This window comes from Chiloscyllium plagiosum, chromosome 7 (assembly GCF_004010195.1).
Source record: "Chiloscyllium plagiosum isolate BGI_BamShark_2017 chromosome 7, ASM401019v2, whole genome shotgun sequence".
Taxonomy (NCBI): Eukaryota; Metazoa; Chordata; class Chondrichthyes; order Orectolobiformes; family Hemiscylliidae; genus Chiloscyllium; species Chiloscyllium plagiosum.
The window spans coordinates 85,887,802-85,900,470 of record NC_057716.1 but is presented as its reverse complement, the minus strand read 5'-3'; the positions used below and the strand labels follow the sequence as shown (position 1 = coordinate 85,900,470).

Below are 12,669 nucleotides of genomic sequence, written 5' to 3'. Positions count from 1 at the left end.
AAGTCTTTTCCCTGGGGTCAGGAAGTCCAGAACTAGAGGGCATAGGTTTAGGGTGAGAGGGGAAAGATATAAAAGAGACCTAGCAGGCAACTTTTTCACGCAGAGGGTGGTACATGTATGGAATGAGCTGTCAGAGGATGTGGCGGAGGCTTGTACAATTGCAACATTTAAGAGGCATTTGGATGGGTATATGAATAGGAAGGGTTTGGAGGGATATGGACTGGGTGCTGACAGGTGGGACTAGATTGGGTTGGGATATCTGGCCGGCATGGACAGGTTGGACCGAAGGGTCTGTTTCTATGCTGTACGTCTCTATGACTCTATGACACTGGCAGTATGCTGCATGTTCATGAGCCAGGCCTTATGGCTATAACAAAAAGCAGGTCCTCGCCACCGACATCAAATTGGAAAGTAAGACTTTGTCTCTTTTGTCTAAAGCAAAAAACACTTCAGAAACTGCTCTGCACCGTGGGAAATCATTTTATGCAAACACTGAGACAACAAACACTGTAGGTGAAATTTGCTCAGAAGCTGGTGTGATTAGAACTGGGAATAGAATTAGGAAATTAAAAATGTGTTGCTGGAAAAGTGCAGCAGGTCAGGCAGCATCAAAGGAGAAGGAGAATCGACGTTTCGGGCATAAGCCCTTCTTTATGCCCGAAACGTCGATTCTCCTTCTCCTTTGAAGCTGCCTGACCTGCTGCGCTTTTTCAGCAACACATTTTTAAGCTCTGATCTCCAGCATCTGCAGTCCTCACTTTCTCATAGAATTAGGAAAACCAGAATGTGGCACACACAAGTTTTGGCATTGTCAAATCAGGCAAGTATTGTTAATGCAGTCAAGTGAACTCGGCTAAATATTTTTTAAAGTAAGGCAGAAATTAGGCAAACGTTTTACAGGTCAGGCTGTATCTGTCAGCGAAACAAACTAATTGGCATTTCAGGTACAAATTCTACCTCAGAATGGCATTACGGATAAAACTATGCAAGACAAAAGCGAAAACTTAAAACAGGGAAAATGATATCAAGAATACATGCAGGACCAGACATATAATGGTATCAGGAGAATTGCAGGAAATGATTAATGAGCAGCAGTGATATACGTAGGTAACAATAAAAGAGGCAAATGTAAGAAATCCATGACATGGTTGAACCACTGAGCGAATATGTAAGTATGCTAAAGGGAAATAGACTTCAAACTGGCAAAATGGGCCATCTCGTAAAAGTAAAGGTACATTGTCTCTAAAGGTACAGACCACACCAAGTCTTTTTCCATCCCAATAACTGGAAATACAGGTACACCCATCCCACATGGTCAGAGAGAAAAAAAAAGCTGGTAAAAATTTATAATAATAGGGCTAAAAGGCTTTAAAGTAACTGGTCAAAAGAGAAGACTCTTTTCCTCAAACTTGGGTTGAGCTTTATCAGGACAATGTAGAAGGCCAAACACAAAGAGAGTCAGAGATGTGCACATAATTGAAATGGTGAGCAACAAGATGTCAAGATCGTACTTGTGAACAGAATGTACAGGTTCTGCAAAACAACCTGCCTCTGGTCTCTCCAACACAGCGAATCCACATCATCAACTGCAAAGATACAGTGTACTGCAACATGAGAAAGACAAATAAATAGTTGATTTATCTAGGAGTCTGAGGCCTTGGACATTGGTAAGTGAGAGGGTGAATGTATGAATACATGTTGCATCTCCTTTTGTTAAATGGAAAGCCACTGAGAAGGAAAACAATTTGTGAAGGTGATAGAGGGCGAAACAATTGTTACAATCATTACAAATGTCACATAATCCTTGCATCAGTTTACATCTGGAGTGTCAGTTGAAATATAATTGGTGAGAGAGCTTCTGTTTCTGCAGTTGTGAAACTTCTTTAAAAACTTTCAGGACAGGCGTGTTGCCATGAAGACTTGATGCACTCGAGGTGATAGTTGTGAGCTTTCTTCTCAAAATATCACAATCCGTGCACCGTTCTTTACAATGGCTTGATATACCCAACATGCCTGCTCAGCGTGCTCAGTCACATCAAACAGCAGGTAAGAGTCAACCTTGACTCACACAACACCAAGGGAAAGGGGCTTTGTGTTTTTTAAACTGTCCAACAGTTCCCTTTAAACTAAATTCAAATTCTCAAACTTATTTAGCAGTAAACAGCGAGCACCAACGAATATCTGGAGTCATGATTCAGATTAATATCTCTGCAGAAATACTCACACTATCTATTGTGAGTTTGAAAACTAATCAAACCTTAATTCATATTTCCAAGAAAGTTAAACATTGCAAAAGGGTCAGGATACTGTGCCATCTATTTCATTTGATGCCCTCAATTTTACACAAAGGTCACCATCAAAGCTCTTTAAACAGCATTGGGCAAACATAACACAGCTGTGCTGGCCAATAATGGGGCAGTAAAGTCACTAAGTTGTAAAACTGGTTTACAAGCGAGCTTCAAATAAATTTACCTCCTGCTAGCCTCTGCCATATCCAAGTTAGGCCTGAATACAGAAATATCCAGCCTCACAACCTTAAAATCAGGATAGGCATTTTGGATGTGGAACATAATTTTCAACACAGAAGGTGAGAGACAGAATATAACATTGACTTACTTGTTTAGATTAGATTAGATTACATTACAGTATGGAAACAGGCCCTTCGGCCCAACAAGTCCACACCGACCCGCCGAATGGAACATAATTTTCAACACAGAAGGTGAGAGACAGAATATAACATTGACTTATTTGTGTGCCCCGACTGATGGGAAACATGAATTCAAACATGGAACAGCAACTTCTTCTTCCCCCATGTGTCAGGTTATGTAACATGGCCCCGATTCTCTGCTAGCTAGAAGGTTGTTACTTCAGCATTTGTCAGAAGAATGCTGGGGAAAAGTGTAGAATCCCCACTGTAGCAGACTCCAAAGAAATTGTCTGGGAAATTTAAGGTTTCATTAGACAATACCCATACGCCTGGAACTCTCCAAAAATCTGGATTTAAAATCAGAGAGTTTGGAGGGTTCTGATGAAATTAATTTGAAGAGTTAAATAAATCGTCCAACTCCTGAGTTACTAATCAACAGTCCCCAAACATATCTCACAAACCGCCAGACAGCTTACATCTCCCAGTCTCTGACCTAACATCCCCAGGATCAGATACTCATAGCTCTCTCCATCTCTAAGATATAGCAGCAGAATTAGGCCATTAGGCCCATCAGATCTGTCCCTTCATTTGACCCATAGCTGATATGTTTATCAACCCCATTCTCCTGTCTTCTCCCTGTAACTCATGATCCACTTACTAATCAAGAATCCATCTATCTCCGCCTTAAATACACTCAGTGACTTGGCTCCACAGCATTTTGGAACACTGAATTCCATAGGTTCATTGTCTGAAGAAATTCCTCTTCATCTCAATTCTAAAGATTCTTCCCTTCACTCTGAAGCTGTGCCTTCTAGCTTATCTCTCCACCCTTCAGGCTCTCTGCCTTTATTCCTGATGAAGGGCTTTTGCCCGAAACGTCGATTATACTGCTCTTCGGATGCTGCCTGAACTGCTGTGTGCTCTTCCAGCACCACTAATCCACAATCTGGTTTCCAGCATCTGCAGTCATTGTTTTTACCTTTGGGTCCTAGTCTCACATACTAGTGGAAACATCTGCTCCACGTCTACTCTCTCCAAGGTCCCCAAGCCTCCTTCCCCTACCACCAGACCTGACAGTATCCTACTCAGCAGCCACTCTATTCACCTCTACCAGCAACTTAACACAAAAGCATAAGAACTAGGGGCAGGAGTAGGGAGTTCAGCCCCCCTCCCCCAAGACTGTACTGTCATTTAATGTCTTCGTGGTTGATCTCTTCCAGGTCTCAACTCCACTTTTCCTACCTGTTCTCCATAAGGAGGTTCTGCACTTATGCTCTGACAACAGCTGCCAGAATGGCTCTCAAGACTTTTGGGTTTCAAAGTATGGCACCTGACAGACCTGACATCGGAAACACAGCTCCACATTTCTGAAGGAACTCTGATTGGTATCTGCTGCTGAAATGTGGAGCTCCTTTCTTTCGTGACAAAGGGCTATTGACAGTGAGATGGCCACTCCTTGGAAAATTCTGCCGAACAAGGTGGAGAGTGCAACGTCCATCTCAATGTATCTCAAAAACTGACTCAGTCCAAACAGCAGAAAAGCAACAGTGTAAATATTTTAAATTCTCACTCCAGCTGCCAATGTTATTTTCCCAAGTGAGACTATCAAATCAGAGCCAAATTACATTTTTAGACTGAACACCTCAGGTCATCAACACCCAGATGGCAATTGACCATACTCTCAATAAAGAGAAACAACTTTCAGACCAATAAGCTGGATTGAACCTTAGTTCTTACAGGTCAGAGGATAAAACTGTATTCCATTGTCCTTGAATTACATTATCCTTGAAGCCCTGTGCTATAATTAACTCATACTATTTCATTCTGTACAGATTTACATGGAAAACATTCAAAAATCAGATTCAGATGCACATTTGCCAGTGATATATAAAATATAGCACTTGCTGCCACACTAGAAATAGTAAATTCAACTTCCCAAGCTCACCACTTTAATCTGTTCTGCTAGGTTAGTTAGTAGAGTCCAAACATAACAACCATGTGGAATCTTCCACTTTGCAGGCCACATTCGGCTCTGGAATGGAAGTGAAATTCATTTCTGCCCCGGGGCAGGTTGATTTCTCTGTTGCAGTCCCACAATTCTCAGCTTATTATGCACAGGTACCTCAGATAACCTTGCAACAGTGACAAACAGTAAGCCGATAACTCCACTGTTACCTTACAGGTTCCTGTTGCCATATTTTAAAGCACCAGACTGGCATTCATTCCCTGCAATGCCAGCAGCATCACTTGGATTCTGAAATTAGAGGCATTATCTAAATATTCGGGTCCTTCCAGCATTCCATAACCAGGCTGCATCCTATAGTCTGACAAATGTCCACCCTTCCCAACCTCCTTCACCCATGTCTATTACATAGCAGCCTGCTTCTCTCAGTCATCCTCATCCTAGAGTACAACTTAGACCCCTGTCACCCAGTTTCAATTGTCACACAGCACTGACAAAAGAAGTAATAGCCACACACTCCAAAGTCTTGCGAGTATCATGTGCTTGCAGCACACCCCTTATGTGTAGCTGGGAATCAGAAGACTAATACTGGTCACTCATGGAGAACTTATTTGGGAAAGGGAAACTTAATTCTGGTGAGCTGATCTTCCAAACAGCACAATATGCATACTGAGAAGTTTCCCAACACTTATCACTGGGAAGTGTGGCCCACCTTTAAAGATTCTGAGAACTTAATTGCAAACCTTCATTCCTTTGTCAGGAACATAACTTTTATGTAAAACATGCCCTCCTCCTTCAGCCAAACTGAAAGTTTAGAAATCATTGAGTCATACAACACTGAAATAGATCCTTCAGTCCAATTTGTCCATACCAGGTTTCCCAACCTAGTCCCATTTGCCTGCAATTGGTCCATATTCCTCTCATCCTTTCCTATTCATATAATCACCTTAAAGAAATCTTGAAAGGGAGAGAAATGCCAACAACAAACAGCAGTGGCTACCCAAAAGCATTAAACTCACAAATGTAGAAGGCTGCCAAAATGTCAGCTTGGCTCTTTTGGTGGCATGCTCCGTATTCTTGACCATGGCCAGCACTTGAATATAGTACTGAGGGAGTGCTACCTTGCCAGGAATTCTGTCTTCAAGAGAAGACACTAACTCAGAAGAATGAGTGCCTTTTCAGTTGCAAGCAAAACACTTCTGGCATTATTAGTAAGTCAAGGAAGTGTTTCAAGAGAAACAGAGCTCTCTTAATGTTCTGGCCTAGGGTGCGAAGAGTATATTTCAGCTAATTTGCTGTCTATTGAATCTTACTGTATATTGAATCTTGCTGTGCTCGGATTGGCTTCTGTCAATATAACAGTATTAATAATGTTTCAAACTTACTGTGCTGGAAACTGTGCCTTTAAACATGTCCAGAGAATTTGATAAACTGAAAGTTATTTTGTTGTTCAAATCACTTTACAGTGGTGAGACTCATTGCATCACTGCATTAATACTACTGTTAAATTCAGCAAATATTTCACTATTTTCTCAATGAAATGAAGGTTGTGCTAGAAAGCAAGATTCGTTTTCCAGATGACAGAAAGCCAGAATGTAGTAATTACTGGCCAAGTGCTGATAAAGAAGAAAGAATACCTCAGTGTAAATGGACTGGATTCTTAGAGGTTGAGCAATCAAGTAAAGTAGTTGGAAACAGTTGTGATTCCTTTTAATCAGGAACTACTTCTTAAACAGTGAATCATTAACTAGTGGTTAAACTTCATAGCTTGAACAAATATGTGCTGTAAGTAAATTGGTAAAAAGCAGTTAATGGTAAAACCTGGAAACTCAACTATTATTTAAACAAGGGTTAACTATAATAGAAGCTTGCTGGAAAGGATTGGATTTATAGTACAATCATTTATATATAGTACTTTTAACATTACTTTTCATTCCAAAGTGCCACCCATATAGAAGTAGATAAGAGGCTAGATAGAGAGTAATGGTGATAGAGATTAGGAGGAGCTGGGAGACCAGATCAGGCTCCATTCAAAGTGTAGAAAGGCATTTCAGTGGCAGCTAAGCTAATCTTAGAATGAGACTGCAATTTAGTGAAACTACTGCACAAGGTTACCCACATGTTAAATACCATGGGCAGGAAGTAAAAGACAGAGTTAAGATGTTGGCAAAAGCAATAGAATGGAATGAATATCCATTGCCAACCCATTTAGACTCAAAGTTAAAAATCACACAACACCAGGTTATAGTCCAACAGGTTTAATTGGAAGCACACTAGCTTTCGCTCCAAAAGCTAGTGTGCTTCCAATTAAACCTGTTGGACTATAACCTGGTGTTGTGTGATTTTTAAATTTGTACACCCCAGTCCAACACCGGCATCTCCAAATCATGACCATTTAGACTCAGTCAAGTATGGCACATGCAGGGTGTTGTATGTGACAGGAGGAGAGAAAACACCATGAGAACTGTCATACAGTACTCAATTCTTGTGAAACCCAGCAGGAGTGTAAGAAATAAGGCTAAATGCTTACCAAAACGGCCAAATGGATGATGGGATTGGACATCTCCATCACAATAGATAGCAAACCTGAGCCAATTTGATATTCAGAAATATAATGCCACTCGATCCTGGAGTGAAGAGTCAGAGAAAGTCACAATGCTGCAGACCACAATTCCATGGAAACTGTCCCAGAGGGTCAGACTGCCATTCTGGAGAAGACGGGTGTTAACAGGAATTGAAACCACCCACCCTGGAAACAATGCAAAAGGAGCTACAGAGGCTGCCAAGTGTGGAGATGGGTCATGTAAAATGCCACTTCTGGTGATCCTTTGTCCCAGTTCTAATTTTAAAAAAGCCCTTTAGCCCTCTCCCTCCATACGCCCTATCCATGCCAACCGATATCCCACATCCATCCTGTGTCAACTTATGTCATTTTCCCCATCCCTTACATGTCACCTCCATGCCAACCCATGATCCCCATCCACCCTTTGTCTATACCATCTCCATGACAATGCACACACTGTCAAATATGGCCAGAGCTCAGGAGATATGCTGAGTTGAAATAAAGTTTATGAGTAATGTAGAAAAAAAACTCTTTCCTATAAACACACGCAATAGATTTAAGTTCTTTCGACAATTTGAAACTGTGTAAAATGTTTAATTCAAGTATTTAAACCTTTTTTTTTAAAACTTTTGTATTCAGTGCCACACAAAGGTGTCATAACAAATTGGAGTTGTCAATCAATGAACCGATGGGCACATCACTCTGATAACAACAGGTTATGGAATCAGTCAGGCAACACAGGTGTTATAGTGATACCTCCTGGCTTATGTCAGTTGAGAGTAAAAATGTAAGTGCAGTTTTAATTTAAATTGCAGACTTCTTAAAAGAGAAGGGAAATTAGGTTTGAATAGCTCAAAAGATTGACAATTACACAGAACTTATCTACTTTTTATAAACATTCATGTCCACTCTTACCAATCCCAAATGTATTGCGAAGGAGGCCCCTACCTCACCATTTAACTCCAGCAGTTTAGACCATTCCTTCAAGGTCTAAAGCCATGACTCTCTTTATGGCCATCCCACTTTCAAAAAAATAGATCTGTTTGAAGGCAACTGCCTCTGTGATGTAGAGGATGAGTAAACTACAGTCCATCCCTGCTTCCATCTCAGTGAAAAAGCTGGGTGTCAAGTTCTAAAATTAGGACTCGCACCATTTTGGCTAAACATTTCCATCCGCATGAAAATTCAAGTCCAAGATGGAGTTATTGCACTGGACACAGCAAAGGTTAGACGATATTTCAGCTGAAATGCACAGTTTAAAATAGACCGTTTGATTAATGCCAGTATTTGCACTGTACATGAGCCTTCACCTATCCCTTTACATTTAATTCCAATTTTTCTAAGCTTTTGGCCCTTATATGCATCCCTTTAAATGAACTGATGCATTAATTAATCCTTATGGTAGCACATTCCATATTTTTAATAGTTCTTCATAAAATTTTCTTTTATAATATCTTGGCCAAGTGCTGGAAAATGGTGTCAAAATAGTTAGATGTTTGGTTTTTACCAGTGAACCAAAGACCTTTTTCTGTGCTTTAGACTTTTATGAATCTATACACCCAACATCTGCAAATTTTGCAACTGTACCTCCAACTCCAAGTCATTCATTAAACTGTGAACAGTGATTCCAGCATTGATCCTTGTGGATAATCACATCCCATCTTTGTTTGTCTGGAATGGTACACTTAACATCTGACTTTCTGTTTTCAGTTCTATAGCCAACCTACTTTTTATTCTGATCCTTGTCCTCTGCCTCCACATTCTGACCTTCATCATGAATGTACCATGTGATACTATATTGAAATACTTTTAGATTCTCCTTGAGTAGAATTGAAATGAGCTCACGTTACTTACACTAGTGCATCAAGTCAATGTTGAATTTGAAGTGATGCCTGCGATTGAACAATATGTACTCCATACCGGAATTATGTCTTATTGTAGAGGTAATTGTTCATTTACTATTGATTCATGCAATGTCATCAATTTTGAAATTGTCACTTACGGAATCCTCCTATACAGATTCATGCTACACAGTCCTTAGTTGTTTTGGTACATGTGTTCATTATAGTAACAAAAGATTATGTTTCAACATGGAGATACAGTTGCTGGTTGAGAAATAGGAATTGCATTCTTTTTCACATCAACATTTTAATAAACTGCATTTTAGCGCTTGTGATTGCCGTTAGTGCAATGGACAATCTTCCACATTTGGTACCATAATCAACATCCCAAAATTACAGGTTAGAATAAAAGACAGTTGCTTGTAGAGTATGCCTCTACTTTAATGTCCAACAGGTTTAATTGGAAGCACTAGCTTTCGGAGCGCCGCTCCTTCATCAGGTAGTTGTGGAGTACACAAGTTAAGCATGCTTAACTTCATTGCTCAATCTTTGAGTATAGGGGTTGGGATGTCACAATTGGGTTGTGCAGGACGCTCGTGAGGCCTCTTCTGAGTTCTATGTCCAGTTCTGGGTGCTCTCCTAAAGGATACTATTAAATTGGAGAGGGCTCAGAAATGAGTTATACCAGGTTGTTGCCAGAAATGGAAGGTTTGAGTTATAACGATTGGCTGGGACTTCTTTCACCAAGGCATAGGAAGTTGAGGGGTGACTTTATTGAGGTTTATAAAATCATGAGGGGCATAGATAAGGTGACTCGCAAGGGTTTTTTTCCCCCCAGGGTGGGGGAGTTCAAAACCACTGTGCATATTTTTAAGGTGAGAGAAGAAATATTTAAGAAGTACATCTGGGCAACTTTTTAACACAGACAGTGGTTCATGTGTGGAATGAACTGCCAGAGGAAGTGATGGATGCAGATGCAGTTACAACATTTAAAAGTCATTTGGATAAGTGCATGATTAGGAAAGTGGTTGGAGGGATATGAGTCCAGCATGCAAGCGGAACTAGTTTAGTCTGGGAACATGGTGGACTAGTTGGACCCAAGGGTCTGTTTCCATGCAGCTTGACTCTATAATAGCCAAAGACATTCTTCCTGTGTCTTGGTCAACATTTATCCTTCAACCACCATCAATAAAATTACTTATCTCATGTCTCTTTGTGACACCTTGCTCTGCAAAATGTGACTGTTACGTAACAGTTGTCATTTATCTTGTAACATTCCGATATGAAGAGCATTAGTTATCTATTTTCCTTACTTGAGTACTAGAAACATGAACATGTGTTCAATGAGATCCACATATGAAGGAGTACCATTCAATTTATTATTCCCTGCATGGACCACATGTAATTTACTTCATCACAACTTCAATCTAACTCACTGATGGCTCAAAGAAAGATTTGAATAGGAATAAATACTGCCATAGAATCAGTCACATCCCATTAGTGAACAGAAAAGAGTTTTTGTTGTTTCGTAATCTTTCTAAGTCCAAACACTAGTCATCTATCCAGCTTTCACCCTCCCATCACTTACCATATTTCCCACGATACTGCCATGATTGCAGTAACTTAGCAAACACCAATTTCCACATTTGACACTGATAGCAACTTACCTTCATATCTACATTTTGACTTTTGATCTTTTTACACATCGGACATTCAACTCTAACTTATTTTTTAAAATGCATTCATTAATCTTCAATCCCAATACAATCCAAGCATTCAGCTACCTCTTTCATCATTAACTGTAACAAATCTCTTCAAATTGGATTCTAAACCAAGAACCTGACAATCAAGCATACAGAGAACCTCAAATATTGGCAATTCAAAATATTTCAGGAGAAAATAGCAAGGCAAATCAATAAACCAAATCTGATCTTTCAGGGTGACAAAAGAGGCCACGTCAAATACAGTAAATGAGGTTCTAAGGAAATGTTTCCTGGGGTCTTCAGAGGGTTGGTGCACATTCCGCAAACTTGGTTCTGTCTCCCTCTCAGATAATCAAAAAGCAGGATTCAAAGCTCAGGAACATGTTGATGCAGTTGGACAATATCTGAAATTAACATTCCATAAAAACCATGTCAACAGATACAACTTGTACATGGGCCGAATGGCCTCTTTCTGCATTGTAAAGCCTCTATGACGTTTTTATGACTCCCTGGGTTATAGAAGTAGAGGATGGCAGCATGAACTGCTCTGGTAAGGAAAATCCTTCCACAACAAGATTGTAGCTGGCATTCTAGTTGTACGAGTTACAGAGTGGCCCACTAAAACAACAGAAATCCGTCTCGATCAATGTGTGATTTTAAACATTAAGCTTATGTTAAGGTAGTGACATTTTTTGTGTTTCTATTCTTAATAAGACTGAAATACTGTGTAGTAAATTGGAATTGCTGCCTGACCTGCTGTGCTTTTCCAGCACCACATTCTCGACATTGTACAATAACAACTTGTTTCACGTTTAACAGGTGCTGCGACTCGACCATGTTCTTTTTCCATTTCTAACCCCTTCTTCCTGCCGGAACCATAATCTAAATAGAGTGCAGTCCGATGGAAACCTCGTACTGAAATCAGGGGGCACCAGCACCACTGAAACAGAACCCGCCTAATTTACATGCTGGGTCCTTACTGCTCAAAACACAACTTTACATATATGCATAAATCAATGCGATCAGATTTATTTTCAAATGTTAAAACAGCAAGTTAAAATAAGCCACGCTTGCTTTCATTGTAAACACATGCTGGTTGTAACTAATCAGAGAAATCTTCACTTACGCTGCAAGCTTTGAACGGTGATTGATCGATCCAAGCACTTCAAACAATTGTCCCAAACCAGCATGTCTTTCCCCCCCCCCAAAAAAAACACTGAGATTTCCCTCGCGTTTGAAAGGAGTTTTACCTGGAAGAGGCCAGTTGTTGTGTCCCTTTGCTCTACTTACACTTGATAGCTCCAGACACAAACGGGGACTGACAGGTAAGACTGTCTCTCCCCGTTGCTGTATTTGCATATGAAACACACAACCCCCCAAAAAAATCACCCTGCCCACAACGTGAGAACTTCAGCTCAGTTGCTCGTTTCTCGTCTGCGTTGCTTCTTTGTGCTCCCTGACACAATACAGCATCTGATAGCATTGGGTATAAACTTGAGTTGTTTTTTTTTATATACGACCCGCCTCCTGTTACTTTGTTTCAAGCCTGCTCCATTCTGCTAAAATTATTAATTCCTGAGCAGGCCGGGGGAAAAGAAAGCATAATCAACAATGGAAGAAAACACAATCAGATTTTTTTTTATAAAACAACAGAGTTTAGAGTGTGAAGAATGTAAAAATATTCATTGTTCCAGCGACCAAATTCAAAAGGCACATTTTACAGAATGTAAAGTGTTCATCCTGAACCAACCCGAAATTGGCCGAGCAGAGATTACCACAGGACAAGCGCGTTCATGATCTAAATTTGTTCTCGTTCATATCGAAATATCAAATAAACTCCGCAGTGATTCTAATCCGTGCTGATCACACGCGGATGTTTCAAACAAGCCACAGGGAGTGTAGTCAGACTGAGTGAAAGCGCCCAACAGGAGAGTATAATTAACACAATGCCT

The 12,669-nt window shown here is 40.3% G+C and overlaps 1 protein-coding gene across 4 annotated transcripts in view; it reads right to left on the bottom strand.

Annotated features, from left to right (window-relative positions):
- lypd6b (LY6/PLAUR domain containing 6B) overlaps window positions 1-12,153 on the bottom strand; it is a 181,949-nt gene extending 169,796 nt beyond the window's left edge. For 2 of the 4 annotated variants that reach the window (XM_043694137.1, XM_043694136.1), the window contains exon 1: window positions 11,968-12,153. The gene's annotated coding sequence lies outside the window, so the exon portion shown is untranslated. Of the gene's footprint in view, window positions 1-11,843; window positions 11,918-11,967 lie in introns of those variants that run through there. The other 2 variants (XM_043694138.1, XM_043694140.1) reach the window with 2 other exon arrangements.
- Window positions 12,154-12,669: the final 516 nt, after the last annotated feature.